Source organism: Anser brachyrhynchus (assembly GCF_964034855.1).
Source record: "Anser brachyrhynchus genome assembly, chromosome: 2".
Classification (NCBI taxonomy): Eukaryota; Metazoa; Chordata; class Aves; order Anseriformes; family Anatidae; genus Anser; species Anser brachyrhynchus.
Genome location: NC_137695.1, coordinates 74751447 through 74774228, shown reverse-complemented (window position 1 = coordinate 74774228; position 22782 = coordinate 74751447). Strand labels below are relative to the sequence as shown.

The following is a 22782-nucleotide window of genomic DNA, read 5'->3' as shown; positions in this document are numbered from 1 at the left end:
AAAAACCCATGGGTTGAGATAAAGACAGTTTGATAGGACAGAAAAGGAAGGGAGAAGAAGAGGAAGACGAACAAAAGAGGGGAAATACAAAGCAAGTGATGCCCAAGGCAGTGATTCACCTCCTGCTGACCAACGCCCAGCCAGACCTCGATGCCCCTCTTGTAGTGATGGGCCCAAAACTGAACAGAGAACTCGACGTGTGGCCTCACTAGAGCCAAGTACAGAGGGAAAGTCGCTTCCCTGGTCCTGCTCGCCACACTGTTCCTGATACAAGTCAGGATACCACTAGCCTTCTTGACCACCTGAGCACACTGCCGGCTCATGTTCAGCCAGCTGTTGACCAGCATCCCCAGCTCCTTTTCTGCTGGGCAGCTTTCCAGCCACTCCTCCCCTAGCCTGTAGCGCTTCGTGGGGTGGTTGTGCCCCAAGTGCAGGACCCCGCAACGAGCCTTGCTGAATGCCATGAGAGTGGATGCCAGCCATCGGTCCAGCCTGTCCTGATCCTCCTGCAGAGCCTTCCTACTCTCAAGCAGATCAAACTCACACCCAGCTTAGTGTCGTCTACAAATTTACTAAGGTTGCACTCAATCCCCACATCAATATTACTGATGAAGAGATTAAATAAAACTGGCCCCAAAACTGATCCCTGGGAAACACTACTTGTGACTTAAACCAGACTTAAATCCATTCACAACGATCCTTTGTGCCCAACAATGTATCCAGTATTTCACCCAGTGAAGTGTGTGCTAGTCCAAGCCACAAACAGCCAGTTTCTCCAGAAGAAGGCTGTGGGAAACAGTGTCAAATGCCTTGCTGAAATCCAAGTAAACAAAATCCACAGCCCTTTCCTTATCCACTGAGTGAGTTATCTTGTCATAGAAGGAAATCAGTTTAGTCAGGCAGGACATGCCTTTCATAAACTCAGGCTGACTAGGTCTGATCACCTGTTTGTCCTGTACATGCTGTCTGATAGCACTTGAGGTGAACTCCTCCATGACATTCCCTGGCACCAAGGTCAGACTGAAAGGCCTGTAGTTCCCCAAATCCTTCTTCCTGCTTTTACTGCAGATGGGCTTCACATTTGCTAAATTCCAGTCAACCAGGACCTCACCCGTTAGTCAGGACTGCTGATAAACTATTCCAAGTGTCTTGGCAAGCACTTCTGCCAGCTCCTTCACCACCCTCGGGTGGATCCCACACAGCCCCATAGATCTGTGGGTGTTCAAGTGGCATAGTAGGTTGCTAATGATTTCCCCTTGGACTGTAAGGCCTTAATTCTGCTGTATTCCAGCTCAGCGGGCTGGATAGCCTGGCAAGAATTGGTCTTACTGATGAAGACTGAGGAAAAGAAGGCACTAAGTACCTCAGGCTTTTCCTTATCTCTTGTCACCATTTCCTCCCCCATCCAGTAAAGGATGGTAATTTTCCTAAGTCCTCCTTTTCTTGTTTATGTACTGACAAGAACATTTTTACTGTCTTTTATTGTAGTGGCCCAGTTAAGCTCCATTTGGTCTTTAGCACTTCTAATTTCCTCCCTGGATAACCTCACAACATCTTTGTAGTCTTCCTGAGTTACCTGCCCCTCTGCTCAGACAGGCTGGTCTTCTTCCCTCTTGGCTTGTGTTTTCGCACATAGCGACAGTCAGTTCCTATACCTTTGAATAATGTCCATCCTTCCTAGATTCCTTTGCCCTTTAAAATTGCCTCCCAAGGGACTCTTGTCAAGCAGGTCCCTATATAGGCCAACATCAGCCCTATAAAAATCCAGACTAGCAGTTCCACTGACCATCTTCCTTGCTTCCCGAAGAATGGAGAACTCTATCATCTCATGATTGTTCTGCTCAACATGGTCTCCAACCAAATGTCACCCACAAGACCCCCCCTCTTAACAAACAACAGGTCAAGTGGCACACCTTCCCTAGTCACAGTTCCTTCACCACCTGCATCAGGAAGTTATCCTCCACACATCCCAGCAATCTCCTGGTTTGCTTCTTCTCTGCTATACTGCATTGCCAGCAGGTGTCTGGGAAGTTCAAGTCTCCCATGAGAACAAGCACTAGCAATCATGACGCTTCTTCTAGATGCTTACAGAATATTTAGTCTGCTTTTTCATCCTGGTTGGGTGGTCTGTAACATACTCCTACCACAGTTTCTCATCTGTTGGCTTTTTCCTCAACTTACCCAGAGACACTTGACCCTTTCAACACGATAACTAAGTCAGAACACCACCACACAGGCCAGAATTTCCGTAATGTAGAAGGCTACCCCACCTCTTCTTTTAGCCTCTCTCCTGCTATGATGGGTCCTTCCTCCTCAGTCTGCAGAGCAGTGAAGCAGTTCTGCAAGGGCACCTCAAGCTTTGGGGGAAGTTCCTTCCTCCTACTGGTCCTTGACATTGCAAGCTTCCATTCTTCTGCATTATTGGTCCCCCTCTCTTCTGCATGTGCTGGTCGGGAAGTTTTTGGCTGTCTGAAGTAACCAGTAGTAGAGTGTTTTCATTATACAACTGTAAAGACCATCATAAAACCTAGTCTTTCCGCTTCTGTAAATATATGTAAATTATGTAAACTTTTAGTTAGGCTTTTAAAATTTTGGTTGCATTACTTCCTAACGGGATAGTTTATTATATGTAATAATGCACATAATTAATGTAATCTACATGCAATGTATAATGCAGTATTTAATTTAATACTTTCTGAATTCTGCAGACTAACGGAAAACTGACTAAACAGACTAAACGGAAGACTGACATGCTCTGTTTCCTTTCCAGGCTACATTTTCTTCTACTATCTCTGTTCGTTTTCATTCATCTCAATCTCAGCATGTCAAGTTCTCAGATGGAACAGGGCAATTGGCAAGACCAATTGTTCTCTTTTTCACTTGAACACAGAAAGTAAGTGAATACTTGTTTTTCTTTCAGCCTTGCTTTGGTCCAAAAATCAAAAATGTGAATTTTTATACACCTGTTACTGACTAGTGACTCCAAGGACATTCACCATAGATCATTCTGAGAACAGGTATTTCTATAGTACCTTGCTTTAAATCATATTTTTCTTAAATACAATTTTGATTAATGAAAACTTATTTCTAAGTCACTTCATGTTAGTATTGTTTTGATTTTACTGTTTATATTGTACCTAACATGCAGAAGAAGGAATGAAACTGTAAGTACTGCATATAGTACAGTCATAAGTTAGTAGAAAAAAATCAACACTTTTATTTTAGACTTTAATCACATAGTCTTCAAATAGCAAGCTGAATGCTTCACTAGCTGGAAATTTGGTTGTAATATTGTGAGGAATTTTCACATTGTAACTTATTTACAAATATCTCAAGGACATAATCTTTACAGTTAAGTATTCTAGCTAAACATCACTGCTGTTTAAAAAGACGAGAGTCATACCCACATTGCAAGCTTCCCTGCCCAGCTGTATAAGGGCTTGGCAATGTGAGTGCCTGGAGCCATTCACTTCAGTATCAGAAGCAAGCTCGTGTTTCAAGCACAAAAGCCTCTGAGCAATCTCTCTGTTACCAAATTTGCCAACTTCAAATTGGATCGTAAGTAATCTGTAGATTTCTGAGAATGCTTAATGTTTACATTACCAACTGCAAAAGTTATCTGTATTATTTTGAACACCATTTTGCAAGGATCATGGCAGTTTTGTCTTTTTTTTTTTTTTAATGGCAAGCAGTTAGAACTAGAAGTTGTCGCCTGAAGCATTAAAAAGCAATGCACTGCCAAAATTTCCACCATCTCACTAGCTTTTGTTTTCAGTGGTATTTTCTCACAGGATAATAAGTAGCAGCCCTTATCTGGTATTTCCTTTCATGATAGCAAATCTCATTTTCCCTTTATTATCAGAAAGCCTTTCAGGCAACTTTTACCAATGTCATTTTTCCATTGCACATGTATTTTTTTTTATTTCTGCTCACATTTTTTCAGACAGACAACTACTTTTTCTAAACAAACAAAACTATGTCTGATATAGGCCACAATTAAACAGGAAATTTTCTATTGGCTATAATATCCTAAAAGTGAAAACATTTAATTATATGACTACCGACTTCATTCTTCATTATTAGAAGAGAGCCCTTATATCTTATCCTTCTTAGCCAGCATACACCCAGTGACTTACTAAGATTTACATCATTCTCTTCACTTAGTATGTATCCTCTCATTAACTGTATTCATGCTGATGGCACAACTTGGAGGAATGGCTGACAGACCAGAGGATCATGCTGCCATCCAGAGGGACCTGGAGAGGCTGGAAAAAAGGGCTGGCAGGAACCTCATGAAGTTCAACAGTAAGTGCAAAGTTCTGCATCAGGGGAAGAACAACCCCTTGTACCAGTACATGCTGGGCCTACAAATGTTTTTCACCCAACCTTTATTTTTACATATTAGTAACTTCTATAATACACTTATTTGACTCCATGCCCATCGGCTTTTGGCTGTTTTGGCTGTTTTTGAGCCTAGCCCAGAACCTGCCTTCAAATAGAAGAGAGCTAAGACGAATCCTGCTACAGAGCCAGCACTGTCCTAACAACCCTTTCCAAAGGCAAAACATTTTCTCACAGTTGACTCAGCTGCATAGGAACAGAGCAGCAGGGCTTTGCTCCCCCAGGCATACACATACATTGTCTCAGGCACAGGAACACACAGAAGGCCTTGCTGTGGGAATACTTCTACTTAGGTTAGGTTAACTGAACACTCTGATCCCAGTACTAATTAGCTCAGAGAAGTTTGCAATGGAAATATTCCCTATGTAGATGTTCACACCATCAATGCCGCCTTATGCACTTTTTACATTGCCTCTCTGGGACTAATAGGATTGAATGGCTGATGGTCACAAAGCTAATTCTGACTGCTGAGAATGAAATATTACAGAACGTAAATATATGAATGGAATTGCATTAGGGAATAGAGTTTGAATGGAAAAAATAACGATCAAATACTAGCTTTTAACCTTTGGCTATCAAGGGGGATAGAATATGTGAGCACAACAAGACAAAAATTCACATCAAGGAATGGAGGGGCTAGGAAGCACCTGCTCAGTGCATTCATAACAGTCCAGTACATAAAAATTGTCTTTCTGTCATATGACGAAAATATCCTAGTGAAGCTGCCTCTAGTAAATATCTGATACTTATGTAGCCTTTTGGGGTTGAAATCCCATTGTTTTTCTTTAAGCCGTGTATGATGATTTACAGTGTCAAACAAAAAAACTGCAGTCACCAGTTGTCTTGTATCAAAGGTTGTCTCTCCCCTTTATCTCAAGCTGGAAAACAAAACTGGCTTAGACGTACAATCTATGGGACATGATAGAGACGCTGCTAATCTTCAACAGGAATCCTACATCGCCCAGTAGGTCTTCCTCTTCATCGACCAAATGGAGAGGTATGGCTCCTGGCACTTAACCCACAGAACTTTGTGTCTTCCACGAACGTCAGTCAGCTGTGAGCACAGTCTCCTTTCATCATCTAATTTCTGAACAGGCCAAAACCTGTACGGGCTCACTGCTCAAGAAGGAATGTGTTCAGGCATGGGGCTTGGACCCTTCACATAGAAGTCTGTTTGCTAAACAAAAAAGGTCTCCACTAAATCTCACTCTGAAGAAAAGCATTCCTTGTGGAAAATGATCTTGCTTATGCTTGTCAAATATATATAATTTGCATTATATGAACAGCAATCTGTCTGTGGCACCAATTTTTTGTTGTTGGTAGCTTACACTTTGCTTTACCTTACCTTACAACTCTTCCTTTGGATAAAAACACGCAATTCTCCACCTTCCATTTCAAACTAGCCTGATGCTGTGTTTTCCATCCATATTTTGCTTTTAGTTCCCTAGTCAAAAAATATTTTTCAAGGACATCATATTCAGTTTTCAGTGCCATATGTTTTCTGCTTGCTTATTCATCTACTATGTACTGTCCCTGCAGGCACTGCAGTACTGGAGGTACTAAAGTGGTATGCTTTGCAATTACGGAGTGAGGTTTGCAACATCTTTTCTAGGTTCCTGTTTCTATGAACCTCACCCTGACACTCCAGAACTCCTCAGTCTCATGCTTCAGTTTTCCTTACTATTCCATTTTCCTCCCTACTGTTTCCTTAAATGAATCTGGTTCAATACTTATATGTAACACAGTTCTGTGCCAGCATCTCCCTATTTTTATATTGACTATTCAACTAAATCACGTAACAGTGGATTTTATTTTGAAAAGATAGGAATAGAAGACAGTGGTTCAGTCTTGTTAAAAAACATGAACATTTTCTTCTTGAAAATATTTGCCTTAATTCCTCTCATTCATTTATGCTTGCAATTAATTTCTTCAAATGAGCACTTTTTTCTTTACTTTGTTTACTTCCTTCCTTTTTGGAAGACGGTATTCCATGTAACACAGCATAACTATTAGAATGCACATATTGAAAGTAATGCTAACTTTCCTCAGATTGGCATCCTTTGGCAAACTAGATACTAATTTTAGCTGACTGTACTCACGTGGAATATCTGCTATTGAACTCCTGATAACAATTATTCTCAACAACATACATCATTCTTATAAAAAGCTTAGTAATTTGTTAGTGTAAACTTAATTTGAGGCAGCAAGTACAACTACCTACTGTACATCTGTTTTTTTCCCCATTCTAATTCTCTAAAGAGTACAAAGGAAGAGCCACAGGGCTACTGGGACTTTATCAGATACAAATAATGCATTTCTTTTCATTTGTTCTATGCACAAACTACACTGAACTTTTGACTTTGAATGGGACTAACTCACTGCAACTCTACAATAATCTGTCAGTATATATAATGTTAGTTTACCTATTAAGGGTGTTTTGAGAAAGGGAACAAAATTGCAGGCAAGATTCCACTGCAACCTGAAAAGCCTATTTTGATTTCACACATTAGGACCCAACAACAATGAAAGAGATTACTTGGTCAAAGCCATAAAAGCTCTGCAGGATGACTCAGCAGTTGACATTACTCCCACAGAAAATAAATTGTATCACCATTACGGAGTCAGGAAACTCCAAGTTCCTGGTGTGAATGTTCTTGGTGGTGTGAACCTTCCCATGGTGTAAATAATCAACAATGTGTCCAATAAAAGCTTTGCTGACTTCATTTGTCTCACTGGTCCAAACAGCACTGCAATTAAGTTATTTGGAAGCATTATCGAGTTCAGTAGAAAGCTCACATTTCCAGTCATCTGTAACCATTACAGAACTATCATTTTGTCTAATGCAAATGTGTTAACCATGAAGCAACAAATACATTGAACAAGAAATATGGACTTTTTACATACACTTAAGTCTTATGTCACAATGCTCTTACCATTTAAAATGTATACTCTATTTATTGCATTTACAGGTTCATTTAAAAGCAAGAGTAATACTAAAGGGTAAAAAAATACTAAAAGGTAATATGAAAAAAAATACTAAATGGTAATATGAAAGTAACGCCATCAGAATGGCGTACATCATTCTGACCAAAACTGAGAAGTCTATTTTTTCCTCATACACATCAACTTCCAAAGTTTACAGTCTGTAAAAGCAGTTAATACTTTAAAGATGTCATATAAACGGTTTGGTCACTGTAAGATATATTTGAAGTTTGTAGGTTTTGAAGAATAAAAAATAAATATTAAAATATTAAAATTAAAAATAGAAATATAAATTTAAACAAAGCAAACATAAAAATGCTAATCCAAAACACAAATAATGGCTTAGATTCCATCTGTGCTAATTTAATACTTCAAGCTAGTTATTGCATCTCTTTTGTACTCCTCTAATATAGCACCAATACTGAAAGAAAAATAACAACAGTTGTTTATTTCAAAGGCCTGGACACACTGCTTAAAAAGTATCACTCACCTAGAACTGCATTGCCTTCAATTAGTGCATATATTCAAGGGTTAGTCATCTTAAGAGTTACTAGAAGCACTTCAGTAGTTAATAAAGAAATATAGCTAACCCTGTTTTGAAGGAAAGATTTTACTTCCATAGCACCCAGATGAAGAAACAGATTGTTTTTTTAATGAGCAAAGTTAAACTAGTTAGGAATGAGAACACTCATCAAATTTAGGAAAACTACCGGCATGTTTTCACACCCTACCACCAAGTCTTTGTAAAAGATGATGTGGTCATTCTGAGCCTACTGAAAGACAGAGTACCATGCTGTCACTGAAGAATGAGACCACTGTACTAAAAACATACATCATTCTAATTTAATGGAGATGTGAATTGAATAAAAACCCTGATAAGCCTTAAATTAATGTAATGTAATAAATTAATGTAATGTACCACTATATAGTAACATAAAATCCTCTGGCAAAGTTCTGTATCATTGAAGTTAATGGAAGCTTTGTCACTCAATTCAAGTGGACCAGGATTTTACTGTCAAAATTAAAGCCAAAATAAGAGGTCTTACTCCAGGAACAACGACTGCAATGAGTAGTCTTGTAACTTACTTTCTATTAGAGCACCACTGATGTCATTCTTCAGATTTCCAATTTTCAATGACTTGATTTCACTTTCAATGACTTTGAGAGATTTTCTTAAAAATACTTTAGGGATTCAGAGATTTTTCTTTTAAATGGCCTCTGATATTTTCTCATGAAGAAAAACACAAACACCCATCACTGTTTTTTCCCCGCCTTCAACTATCAACTGTGTGCATCCAGCTGTGAGATGTGCTTAGGAAGGTGTGCAAGTGATGCAGGGATAACAAGTATGTTGAACAGTGATTCACTACAGAATTCCACTATACGTTTTGAGTAAACAATTGAAGGAACAAAAGTGACAGAGAAAGTGCAGGTACAGTCTTAACTGTCCTGCTTATCTGAGGATAGATATTGTTCAGATTTATAGTACAAATAAACACGAGAAAAATGTAGCTAGCCCTAAAGAGGCAGTACCCAGGAACCTGACTTATTTTTCTTGTTTTATCAGTAGTATACAAATCTCATAGCTAAAGCTTTCAAAGCCTCCACTCTCACACTCAAGTCTACAGGAAACTGAATGCTGATAGAAAGTAAGTTCATCTGACCACCTTTCCACAAAAGTAAACTCCTGATCACTTTGCAGTAAGTATTAAGCAAATAGCAGGATTTGTTTTCTACACTTCAACCAACCAGCCAACCTAAATGTGACATACAGTGGGAGAGAATGTAATAACTCTTTACTAATTACTGTGTGGAATTTCAAAAAACTTTACATTCTATTGCCATGTGAATTACTGCGATAGAAATCAACCGTTTCTTATGCACATCACAAAAGGCAACTTCAGACTAATGTACACATATAGATTATTTCTCTAGCCCGTTATATACTGTAGCAGTATATACTACGCCTTCTTACTGCAGTCAGTTTCAAAAATTTCACTGCAGTAGTTCCAGACTAGTTAATAACTCTCAGCATTGACAGAGGAATGTTATCAAAAGTTAAGGGAGAGATTCTGGCACTTTAACTGATTAGCGATTCAATTTGCTTTCACTGTGGCCATTAGCAGCCAACACACTCAGGGCACTGCCAGGCTGTTCCAGCCCTAGTGCTGTGGGGCTGCCCTGGGATGGCTCAGGGTCAGAGGAGAGCAAAGGCACTTCAGCTCAGCCCCTCAGCACAGCTCCCTGCAGAGCTGCACTGATGCCTGCCTGCCTGCACCCAATTATGTGGCTTTTAATTTTCTGCTGACCATAGCAACAGGTCTCAAAAAAAAAAAAAAAGTGGGGAAGTATGTTTTGAGAATGTTTTGATAAACCTGTAGAAATAACAGATACTGTTAGGCGTTCACTTCCCAGGGTGACAAATACAGCAGGTATGAAAGGAAGAAAACAGGAAGGAGTTGTTTTCACCTGTTGCCCTATCTAGCAATTTTTAGCTCATTCTTTCTTTGCACAGCTTTTTTGCCCTTCAAATGCAACAAAATAAAAAATAATAAAAAATCCCTGGCTACACACTTAAGAGAACAAGAGCACACTACTAGGATGATTTCCTTTAGAGAAATATTTCTTTGGCTTGATGCAGTACAGTAGGGAGATGACAATCTGTTTACAAGCTGAAACGCATATAATGCTATGCAATGTCTGCTCTCCAGACTTTACAGACAGGTTCAACAGTAAAAATTAAGAAATAAAACTCAAACTCTAATAAACAATGGCAATAATGGCAGTTGCCATAGTTTTGTCTCTATCAGAATGAACTTGTGTGAGCTTTGGCTCTATACAATTTTGTATTCAACACACATATGTATATGCACATATGCAACACTGTTGATTATTATGTACACTTACATAGTGATTAACAGCAGTAACAAGTTCTGTGTAGAATAAATTAAATATGACCTGAGAATAAAAAATGAAACATAAAAGTTGGGATTGCAATGGGCTTTGAAAATACAGGCACATAGACCTGAGGCTGAAAACAACCCACCACTGACTGGTGATTAACGAAGATCTCAGTGGTACTCTGAGTGAACTGTGTATTGCAATTGCTATGCTTTGCTAAGTCTAACTTACATTTGTGTTATGTTTTCAGTATAATTTGTATCACTCTGCTAAACCAAAAATTCATATGTAATCCTTAAGATTTCCTAATGTAAGTAACACAATGCAAGGAGCTACCATTGGCTCAATTTACTGAAAGGAGCAGTCTGGTACTAAACAAGTATCACTGTGTCCTGAGAGACGTAGCACCAGTCATAATTAGCTGAAAAGAAAAAAGGATTTCTTAAACACTGTGGCCTGTGCCAAGGATTACTGACTGAACAGATAGAAGGCAAAGAAGAAACACCACCAGAGAAAACTCATATTCACACTACAGTCAATAAATTTATTTAAGTATGATTTAGTAAAAAACCCGTCAGCTCCCATCCTACTACATGCCCATGGTGAAAGACTTAGTGGGAGGGTGGAACAGGGATGTCGTCATCTTGAATTGCTTGTCCAGAGCCTTAAATCTCAAAGTAGCCAATTTCCTGGATTTTCAAACTCCTAAACACTTGTTCTTGCTCCTCCTCTCATGTGTATATAAACTGCCAATGTTTTCAGCAAGAGCTCTCTATGAACAGTCCTGTACAGAAGAACTGCTTTCAGCATCTGTAAAGCTCATATCCCAGAAGTAACATCATTTGGATGTAGACAGATAGTGTTCAAACTCCCTCTTGACTTTTACTTCTATATAGTTTGTACAAACATGTTTAAAAACTGGTTGATTTTTCTTATTGCACAGTCTTCCACCTGACCCCATTTTTTTCTTTTAATATGTTTGGAATGAAACAAAGCTTTTAACAAAGCCTCTTTCATAAAGAATACCTGAACTTCATTTTAAATAGAACTATGCACCAAATTTTAATACAGAACATGAAAGAATTTAAATTAATAGATAAATATTTAAAATACCAGGTTTCGTGGAAATATGGATGATTGAATGAAGACAGAAGTCACAGAACTGCCCCAACAACAGAAGCTCAGATTCCTGCAGACTTTAGTTTTATGAAGGAGCCTAATAAGTAAATACAGAAATGTGTGATATCTATAGAAACATCCCCAGTGTGTTCTTCAAATATTGATAAAGCACTCTAAGGGACAGGCAAGAAATACTGAAGTCCTTAAATGTGGTGGGTTTTTTTGCTTGTTTGCACTTATTTCCACATTGGTGATTATGTTTTCAAAAGACAGCAGCAGCAAGTTGAGAAAAATGAATAATAAAAAGTATAAGAACCACAGCCTTTGTGACTAGATTTACTCCAACTTGTACTTCACCCTTTCTTTTTCTCACTTTATGATCAGTAATTTATGAAAATTCTCTAATTGGATTTCCGCCCTTCTTTCTTAAAACTGCTCATCAAAATGTCTTAAGACTTCTTTTTTTAAACTGTCTCAGAAGCCCAGTTCTTCACAGCCACATTTCCTTTGATTCCAACCCTATTAGCTACCTCTGAAGTGAAACCCCATACATTCTCTCCTGCTCTCAGCTTGCTTGGTTTCTCCTGCAAAGCGTAACCTCAGTTGTTGATGAGTGGGTCATTTACGTCCTTCTATCTCTGCTTTCTAAACAGTCTCCTATCCAAACAAACAAATTCCTAAGGCCCACAACATTATGGATAAATATTAGCGTTAGACAATCCAAACTAGGAAATGTCTTACCAGACAGGGATGAACATGCTTGCTCAAATACAGCTCTAAAACTCAAAGCATGTAACAAATTCAGCATATGTTTTCAGGTCTCATCTAGTCATAAAACAGTAACCCAATAAAACAAATTTTAAGTTAAAAACAGCAAGGTAGCTGTGAATAGTTCCTGGACTTAGCATTGTCACCACTGGGCACTTTGACTGTTCGTTTGTACTATTTTAATGTGCAATGCAAAGATTTATACCACACTTTATGCCACAACAACTTGCAGCCAGCATATCCTTCAAAAATTATTCCCAGTTGCACCTTGTTACAATCGACACAAAGAAAAATGGAGCTAGAAATCAGTAATACATTTATCTTTCAGATTATCTAGAACAAGAATGTAGCACTAAAATTAAATCAGCTAAACAGATTTCATATTCAAATATACTCTGATTTTGTAGATCTTATTGCAGTAGCTTTTGCTCGAAAATATGTAATTGATACTGAGGATTTGGGATATGACTTTTTTTTGGGGGGGTGGGGTGGGGGGGTGGAGGGCAAGGCTGGGGGGTGGTGTATTTCAGGTGAAGTCACTGTGGCCCTGCCAGGCTTTTCAGATCTTTACCATTATGGCTCTGTCTAAAAGTCACACAGCAGTAGCATGAATAGAGTAATTACCACAGCTACACACCCCCTGCAAATAACCATTACAAAACAGAATTCCTTTTTCCCTTCCAAGAAGTCACTGTCCATCATCTCCCTTTGCTGCAGACAATCCTGAGAATCATGCTGGGTACAGTTTCGCCATTTTCCCGTTCAAGCACACCAATCTATATTTCAAATTTATTCCTCTGTAGGAACACAGTTATACTTGGGGATATCTCCAAACTATCTAGTAAGCTGTAACTTAATTTTCATATTTCTGCAGCTGTGATAACAGGATAAACATCTGGCACAAGTGAGAGAACTACCTTCTAAAACATAGTATCTTGTCCACGGGTTTTCTGTTTGCTGTACAGTCAATAGCTTTACGTATTGATAGGAAAATGAATAATGTTTTTTAAACTAAAAGAGGATAGTTTTAGATTAGATATAATGAAGAAATTCTTCGCTCTGAGGGTGGTGAGGCACTGGAGAAGGTTGCCCAGAGAAGCTGTGGATGCCTCATACCTGGAGGTGTTCAAGGCCAGGCTGGACGGGGCTTTGGGCAACCTGGTCTGGTAGGAGGTGTCCCTGCCCATTGCAGGGGGTTGCAATTAGATGATCTTTAAGTTCCCTTCAAATCCAAACCATTCTGTGACGTGATTCTATTATATATACTTTTTTGGCAGTTGCAAGAACAAAGATGGAATGCCAGAAAAAGTCAGACAAAAATTTCAAGATGACAAGCATCCATCTCTAAATTTTGTTTTTGAAGTCTCCCTAATTCAAGTAAAAGTAAACAAACAAACACAAACACCCACACAGATGGGACATCAGTTATTTTGTTAATAATTTCCTGTTTTCTAATTTAGAGAGACTATTTCCAGAAACCAATTTTAAATGATCAAGCTACTACAGCATATTTTCTATACAAAACAAAACACACTAATTTGTCTATAAACAAATATTCATTAGCAGAAATTATTACTGTGAACTACAGCCCTGAATTGGACAATCTATGAGCAAGTACATGATTAGTTATCACACTTCACTGACTTTTGAAGCTATGGTATTTCGCCTGCAATCATTTAAAAGACTGTCTGAAGTGGGGATACTGTCATACGAATAAACTACCATTATAACAGCTGCAACAATATCATATTTTTAAAAGAAAGAGTTCTTTGGTGTCTTACTGAAAACATTAAATCTCTCCGATTTTTTGCCTCTTTTTTTTTTGGGGGGGGTGGGGGGGTGGTGATGATGGAGAATCTATGAGTAACTATGTGATGCTTTGGAATTTATCTGTAAAATCTTCTTTCAAGAAAGATACAATCCTCCTGCTGAAGATAGCCATATCAGTCTTTACCGGAGTTGATATTAATTTTCTAGACATTTCTAATAAGGATTCAACAAGCTGCAGACTTTAAAAAAAATAAAAATAAAAATAAAAAACATCACAGGAGAAGTATACACCTCAGTGATCATGTAACGTGGACATCTCACCAGCAACCTACTGGTCATTACTCTGCATATTTTAGGAATTAATTTAGAATTACCTCATGGGTATTGATGAGTAACTTAGTCGACAGTAGCTTTCAAGAGAAGATAGCAGTTAATGACAAAGTGCAACATTTGCACACAGACAAGAATCTCAAGTAAAAGTTCATGTCTGTCATCAATCACTATATACAACTTCTGGGATCTGTGTTTAGAAGATGGCTAAAAAAAAATATAAACCCACACCACACTGGATTGGTTACAGAAAAAAAACCTACAAGAATTACCAATGACTTGAAATAGCTAGTCTTTGGTAAGACAGCAAATAAAAAGTCTGTTTTACTTTAGTGAAAGCTTCATCCCAGTCCAAATCCACACTGCAACACTTAACAAGGAAACATGTAATATGGCAGATGAAGACGTAATGAGATAGAACTGTTGAAAGCTGGGGGAAAGACCATTATAAAACCTTTTCTTTTTGTCTTTAAAGTTTGTAATTAATCCTTGGAGCTACTTACTTGGAGTTCTGTGGATTCTCTGACACCACAAGGCTAAATGAAGATGAGAGCATCATTAAGAAATACTTGTTCAACGTGCATGTTGTCACAGATCAGACAATCCAGTGAATCCCCTGTGCTCTACCAGTTAGCAGACTCCTTGGACAATTTCTAAATTTTTCAAGGAAACAAAGTCATTTAAATGGACTCACAATTTTTTATTTACAACTTTCTTAGTGCTTTATGTCTCCAGCAAATGGTACAGAGTCATACAGTTCCTATAAATTCACACACCTAAACAGATGCTATCGATATTTATTTTTAAAATATAGTACTAACACCTGAAGTCCCACTTTAGATATTTAATAACCCAATTTAAAATTAATCTTTCTTCCCAAGAAGGACAATGAAATCCTGGACAGTTTATTGCCCAGAATCTGTCTGAGATTTTGGTTTTCTTTTTGTTTGCCCCCTCCCCCCTCTCTTGAGAGACCAATTCAAAGATCATTCAATTAAGACAGCCAGCTTCTCTTAGACCTTGTTCTTTAAAATACTGATACAAAGTTATGGAAAAAACACCTGAAGAATAATGTGGTCATTGTTCACAGCCAACATAGGTTCACAATGGGAGGATCCTGTTTAACAAAACAAATTCCTTTTATGACAAGGTTGCCCAACTAGTTGAACAAGGGAAGCCAGCTGATGTAATCTTTCTGAATTTCAGCAAAACTTTCGATAGCGATAGGGGAGGGTCAGGCTGGGTGTTAGGAAAAGGTTCTCCAACAGGAGGGTGGTTGGGCACTGGGACAGGCTCCCCAGGGCAGTGGTCAGGGCACCGAGTCTGACAGAATTCAAGAAGCATTTGGACAACACTCTCAGGCATTTTGTCTGATTTTGGGGTGGTCCTGTGTGGAGCCAGGAGTTGGACTCCATGACCCTTGTGGGTTCCTTGCAACTCAGGATATTCTAAGATTCTATGAAAGTCAAGTTGTTTTTTTTTGTTTGTTTTTTCTCCTGTCTGGATGACCAAATATTGTTAATTAACATTAACATTTATTATCTCTTGCTCCACCCCCAACTCCCCAAAAAGAAAAGGTGTTCAAAGCAGCTAAATTCTAGTACTCATTTCAAAGCTTTTCTGACCCCTTAAAATTGAAAATACTAATACAATATCAGAATCTCTAAAAATTAGTTCATTTATTCAATGACTTACATACTTTGTTACTAAATATTCTAAATTATATTTAAGCAGATCTTAGGTAGTTTTGCTTTTTAGTAAATTCAAGGTTGTACAGAGAAGTTCAGTAACTCAAACACTGTGATCTTTGAGAGAACCAGGTCTAATTGCACGAACCAAATTATTTTGTCTATGTTTTGGACTTCAAAAACAGTCACCACATGCTCCTTCCAGCTGCTCAGCCACAGGACATGAAATCATTTTTGGATCTTCACACACACACACACACGCTAGAAATACAGGACTATTCTCATGGAAGACGGCATTCCCAGAGCAGAAGGTTACTTTCCTGTAAACAAATTTCTCTGCTACTGATTACTTGTGGTACCGGTTGGTGATCAAAGGCATTTTTGTCACACCATAGAAGGCACTCTTGTCACCCATCCACAGCAGTAGATCACCTTATTAACCTGCTTAAAGAACTCTCTGTAATGACTCACTAAGCACAGTGGCAGTCTGGACTTTTTTTGGTTGTTGTTTTAAACAGTAATTGGCATCTTCATAACATGCATTAGTTCTGGGGGGTGATTTCCCTGCCCCCCTAAACTGAAAGAGCATTACTGGGGAATGGCAGGTGAAACGGATGCTCCACTGCCCCACCAGGATTTCAGGCCTGATCTGCCACGGTCACATCCTCATGCCATGGGGAGTAGTCCTCAGCTCCCAGCACAGCAAACCTGTGCTAATTTAAGAGTTCTCAGCAAGGCTAATCAGCAGATAACAGGCTCCAACTCAGCAGTGTTACTGCTTCTGCTACGCTAAGCAAACATGAGAAGCACTGAAGTATAAAACCGCAGTAACCTACATCTCGCTTCAGGGGTCTGAACTATTTGCAAATTTGAAAAAAAAAAAAAAAGAGTGGTCCAAGGAAAAAACAGGGATGATTATGAGCACAGAATTTCCTTAATGGGAGAAGAAACTGCAGGACACTAACTTTCTTCTGTGCTGAACATACCCCAGTCATGCAGCTCAGCAACACTACTTAAACCTCTCAGTTTTCTTTTGCTTTCTGAAACATTTTTGTATTCTTTTTAATCCTGAATATAACCAAGGCAAAATTATTGTTATTATATGAGCTGGATGCCCTATTGCATTGACATAGAGCCAAGTATTTTGTTCACCAGAATTCCCTTGTCCATGACCATAGGGTATCTTATTCTCACACCATAAGCCAGTATTTTTATTAACAGCTTTCTAAAGTTAGCACCTAAAGACAGATAAACAAGAAGATAATTCACGAAACTAAATAGGGCTAAATAGAGCACATTCCCAGGGCTACTGAGCTTTCTGCCATTTCTGTAAAACTACACATGATGTTTCTATAAAATATTTGCAATCTATTTACATTGCTACCCGAGGGGTTGAACAGGATAAACTTTTATTCAAAGACAAACCAAAAGTTTCAACAATTATTTTTGGGGAAAAAAATAATCAATGCAATCCACATAACTGCAACATGCAAATTATTTTCCTATCTAGCTATGGGAAGTTTATGGTTTCAAAGAATATAAACATCCTTGAGAAAAAGTCCCTGTCCCTAAACCGCCTACAGCAGCAGGCTGAAAGGCTGTTACTCTGCTTTAGAACCCTACACAAGACAGTTCTTTTGCTTGTATTTAATTACATAAATATTACTTTTCACAGGGCTCTCTTAAGACCACCTAAGACTCTAAACACATATACACAGATATGCGTACAGACACACATGTATATTAATGGCAGCTATCATAAAATTACAATACTATATGCAGTCATTGCATATACCAGCCAACATGGGTTCATGAGGAGTGGGTCCTGCCTAACAAATTTGATTTCCTTTTATGATAAGATCACCCATCTAGTCGATCAAGAGAAACCCACTGATGTGATCTTTTTGGACTTCAGCAAAGCTTTTGACACGGTTTCCCATAGGATCCTACTGGACAAAATGTCCAGCATACAGCTAAACAAAAACATCATATGATGGGTGAGCAATTGGCTGATGGGCAGGGCTCAAAGGGTTGTGGTAAATGGGGCCACATCAGGCTGGCAGCTGGTCACCAGCAGGTTCCCCCAGGGCTCCATTTTAGGGCCAGTCCTCTTCAATGTTTTTATAAACGATTTGGATGTAGGACTAGAAGGTGTTTTGTACAAATTTGCTGATGATACTAAACTTGGAGGAGTTGTTGACTCTGTTGACAATGGAAAGGCCTTGCAGAGAGATCTGGACAGAATGGAGAGCTGTGCAACCACCAACCGCATGAAGTTTAACAAGAGCAAGTGCCGGGTCCTGCACCTGGGACGGGGCAACCCTGGCTATACATACAGACTGGGCGATGAGATGCTGGAGAGCAGCCCCGCAGAGAGGGATCTGGGGGTTGTGGTTGACAGCAAGTGGAATATGAGCCAGCAGTGTGCCCTGGCAGCCAGGAAGGCCAACCGTATCCTGGGGTGCATCAAGCACGGCATTGCTAGTCGGTCGAGGGAAGGGATTGTCCCGCTCTGCTCCAGGTGAGGTCACACCAGCACACTGTGTGCAGTTCTGGGCACCACAGTACAAAAAGGACATGAAGCTGTTGGAGAGTGTCCAGAGGAAGGATGACGAAGATGGTGAAGGGACTAGAGAGAAAGACATATGAGGAGCGGCTGAGGTCACTTGGCCTGTTCAGCCTGGAAAGAGGAGGCTGAGGGGGGGACCTCATCGCGGTCTACAGCTTCCTCACGAGGGGGAGTGGAGGGGCAGGCGTCGACCTATTCTCCTTAGTCACCAGAGATAGGACCTGTGGGAATGGTGTCAAGCTGAGGCAGGGGAGGTTCAAGCTTGACATCAGGAAGAGCTTCTTCACTGAGAGGGTGGTCGCACACTGGAACAGGCTCCCTAGGGACACAGTCACAGCACCAAGCCTGTTGAAGTTTAAGAAGCGTTTGGACTGTGCACTTAGTCACATGGTCTGAATTTTTGGGTAGACCTGTGTGGTGCCAGGATTTGGACTCGATAATCCTCATGAGTCCCTTCCAACTCAGGATATTCTATGATTCTATTTCCAATGGCTGTGCTATGCAGAACTGTAACCGTTACCAGCATGCTGCTTCTAAAAATACTTTCTTATAAGCCTCCCCTCAAAGGGTCATACTCCCAGCTACAGCTGGAACAAAGTATCACAAATGATTCGATGAACTACTGTTAATTTATGACCCTGTATTATTAAAAAAATTATCTAGCACGAGTCCTCAAACCTGGTTTAACAGTCCTACAATACAAAGAAGTATTGCTATGGAAAACTAAATTTATTGAAGCAGAAGATACACAACCTCCCAATGCGTTGTCGCTTAATTCGGGCTTGGTTTGAGTCATTGTTCACAGTCCTTCCTGAAGGTCTCTATCAATGAGTATAAACCACTCATCTCCCAGCCCCAGAGCATGAATAAGCAGTTGTGAGAAAGACAATTTTAAATTTAATCAGTCCATGACAAAAGACAAAGTCTGCAAATCAGTTCTGAATTGTATTTACAAGCAGGAATGTCAATCAAGCCATCACTACAATGTAAATTACTACAACGACCACCTAGCTGATCTGTCAGCACAGCATCCCTGGCAGCAGAGAAACCCTGGTATTTCAGGAATTATTGATTTGCTCTGTTTGTAACACAACATTATTTGGTAGAACTTTGGGGGTGTCAGAAGCTGATGCTTCATTCCCTAAAGTAATGCAGGTAGTGCACATTTTCTTCTGACATCAGAAGTAATAGACTTCTCATTAGGGAAATGTAGTAAGTTACTGCTTCACCCTGAGAAGTGAGGGAGTTTTAAAATCACTGCTGTTGCCACCCACCCTCCGTACCAAAAAGAAAACAAAAAACAAACAGACAAACAAAACCAACAACAAAAACGACAACAACAAAACAAAAAACACAGAAACCACACTAACCACACGCTAGTGGCAAACCTGCAAAATAGGAGATGACAAAGAGTTGTGTAAAAAAATAAAAGTATTTCATGAGAGATACAGACTTAATAAACTTTCCTGAGGATTAGTTTTTTTGGTTAGGGTTAGACTGTTACAGAAGAGCAAGATAACTGAGAACTTGTGCAGTATAAATCACAATTGCTATGTTCTTAGAGGCTAACTCCAAACACCTTCTATACTATAACCTTAGAATACATTGAGTGTGCTATTTTAAGCAAAGATTACAAAGTTACAAGGCCAAGAAACCAGTAAGTACAAAAATTGTAGGTGGTCCCAAACACCGTACAATTCTGGTAACCCATTATTCAGGAATGATGAACTCATGGCAAAAAAACATTCTGAGAAGAGCAAGTAAGATCTTCAGGGACAGATAAGGGTTTATTCATATGTTAAAGGCTAAATAATACTCTTGATTAGTTTAGCAAATATCCTGTGCACAATAGCTTATATACAGAAAAGCACGAAGGAAAGCAAACTGTACACATTTATAAAAAGACATGCAAACTTGCCACTGAGGTTTTTAATCAGAAATTTCAAGGAAAACTGATTTTCATCAGCAGCCATTAGGTGATTCTGAGATATTCTGTAAACAGAATTGAAAGGAAAAAAATTAATTTTAAAATGCAGCTTGTTGTATATGCTTTCAGGTGCTGATTCAGCACCCTGTATTGTATCAAATAAAACAACTAAAAAAAAAAAGCCTAGTGGCCCTGCATTTAAGGTTTTATTCCAAGCCACATTACTACTAAGGTGCCTTTTCATAAGAGCTACAAACAAATCCATTTTCCCTACTTTAGAGTGGAGTGCAAAAAGCTATTCCCAGTAAGGTAATTTTAATTAGTCCACAGCTTACTTCAGTATTTCATCTCCCACTAACATGAAAAGTCACGAGTGGCGTCTCTAACTGTCTGACACCTAATTAAACAGGGAAAAGTTCGTTAGAACCTATGAGGTATCATAACTTATTAGAAAATGAATAGAAGCAGCTCCAGAGCTGTAGCCAAATCCATCATTGGTTTATTGGACCAAAGAAAGTCTATACTAAGTGCCTTTTTTATTTGAACTAAACACACACATTTCAGTTAAAAAAAAAAAAAAAAGACAAATAGAAAAGGTTAAGCTGAAAAACATGCCAGATACTTAAAAAGAAAATGCAACATGTAATGACCAAAAGCTAATAAAAATAAGTAAATTGCAACATATTCCTAATCTCACTTTTATAAATTCTGATCTGTTCTTTGCTTGTTTCTTTACTGCAAAACAATATACAGCCTTGCACAAATTCAGAGATGAAAGTGCTCATAAGCAGCACAGAATCCAAAAAGGACTTTTGCATTAAAATAGAACGAAGTCTAACTTTTTTTTTCTCCCCAAGTCACACACAAAAACATTTCTTGGTCAAGTAACTAGTTAATTATCTACACGACACAACTCTGTGTGCAGTATACACCTTAGATCTTTCTGGATACGTTAACAAATAGCTAAGCAAAGGTATCTATGGACTAAGACAAATGAAGATGGTTTCAGAATTGAAGCAGGTATCTTCTGGTTTTCTAGTTCTTCTTGAAGAGGCAGAAAAATCTCTTATCTCTTTTAGAGTCCATAGTTCATAAATTACTTTTCCTGTCCATCTCACGTCTCTTCCACAAAGGCAAGCTTGGAAAGAAATACCAAATGGAAAAGACATTTCCTTTATTACATGTAAAAATTAAATAAATAAATAAGGTAAGAACTTTCTCATGCTGAGAGCTACACAAGTCATGGAAAGCCTTCCTAAGAACAGAGGACAAAGGATTTTTTTTTTTTTTTGCCCTTTTTTTCCCCCCAGGACAGGAATGCAGTGCCTGTAGAAGAATAAACACTGCAGAATTATGTGATAATCAGGTTAATATGTGTGAATAAAGGAAACCCAGAAGTTTATTTAACCCCCTCTGCAATCAGAAGAATGTTGTTTTAGCATAAATTCAGAAGAACATCAGTAATGACATAATAGACTTTTACCTCGCCTTTTGTTCTTCCCTTACTTACCAAATCTCCTTCCAGGTTATTTGTATCTGGGGAGTACTATTTTCAACATACTAAAATGTCATGGTCTCTTACAGTGGGAATAAAGATGAATGGCTTTGGTTGACACACCAGGCCTATTACAGGGCAAAATAACTGACTACATTACAGTAAAAATGTTGTCTTCTTAACAGCCGTAATTAACTTTCAGAAGCCTTAGGTCTGTTTGAATGCACAACTTCATATTTAAGCACCATTGTAACACATACAATTACTTGGAACTAACTTACAATTAGTTTCCATGGTCAGTTTCAGTCAGTGGGGTTAAGGGTCTAGAATTCAATTTGCAAGTATGGTCTAACCTGACAGCATGCTGGTTGACTGGATGAATTCAACAGTTCATTATGATTTACCTCAAATATAACATGAAATATATTATCAGTACATAAAAAAAAAAAATCTGCAAGTGCTTGTGCACTGTCCTTCTAGTAGAGACTATTAAGAGGTAAGACAAAGCACCCTCTCAGATCAAAACCACAAGACATCCACTTACATGGACCCATTGGTGTTGTTCAACAATTAAAACTAAGAATTATGCTCCTGCTGCAAGAGAACTGCTTAACAAAATATCAAATCCAGCCCAGAACACCTGGCAATGGAAGAGGTAAAGGATTTGAAATGAGCATGTCAAAGGATAGGACTGTTTGCCCTGACAAGTCTTGTTGGAGCTAATAAAAATAAAAATGCTGGTCAGAGAATTTATTAAAATAGATACTTCCACTGATACAGAATGTTTTGATGATATGCATTGATGTTTCCAAACACACACTAAGTTCCCATA

The 22782-nt window shown here is 38.7% G+C and overlaps 1 protein-coding gene across 24 annotated transcripts in view; it reads right to left on the bottom strand.

Annotated features, from left to right (window-relative positions):
• LOC308189761 (uncharacterized protein) overlaps positions 1–22782 on the bottom strand; it is a 595077-nt gene that overhangs the window by 446230 nt on the left and 126065 nt on the right. For 13 of the 24 annotated variants that reach the window (XM_080580235.1, XM_080580224.1, XM_080580221.1 and 10 more), the window contains 2 exons: positions 14775–14924; positions 2271–2469 (listed from right to left, as the gene is read on the bottom strand). The exons of 6 other annotated variants lie outside the window; for them this stretch is intronic. The gene's annotated coding sequence lies outside the window, so the exon portion shown is untranslated. Of the gene's footprint in view, positions 1–2270; positions 2470–10690; positions 10706–11397; positions 11501–14774; positions 14925–20540; positions 21594–22782 lie in introns of those variants that run through there. 5 more of the 24 variants (XR_013946585.1, XM_080580230.1, XM_080580231.1 and 2 more) reach the window with 5 other exon arrangements.